Raw genomic sequence first — 289 nt, 5'->3', positions numbered from 1 at the left:
TTTAGTAAATGAGAAGTAATTTTGTGACACACTACACTGCTGACATGCACACAAAGTAGGGAAAGTCAAATCTCAGAAGTAGAACCATTTACAGCTTAACCTTAATATTTGCATATTTGCCAACAAAAGTGTTTCCCTTGAAAAAGGAGTTTCAAATAAAAACACAACATGACCAAAAACTAACTTCATGCATTAGAGTAAAGTGTCCAGTTTGTGTCTGACCTGCTGAAGATTAAAAAAAAACTGTCTCCTTAGCAGTGAGTTGGTGTCCTAAGAGTATATATTCTCT

Source organism: Perissodus microlepis, chromosome 8 (genome assembly GCF_051167445.1).
Source record: "Perissodus microlepis isolate ML-2025 ecotype Zambia chromosome 8, ASM5116744v1, whole genome shotgun sequence".
In the NCBI taxonomy this organism is placed as follows: domain Eukaryota; kingdom Metazoa; phylum Chordata; class Actinopteri; order Cichliformes; family Cichlidae; genus Perissodus; species Perissodus microlepis.
Note: the sequence above shows the minus strand (reverse complement) of the source record.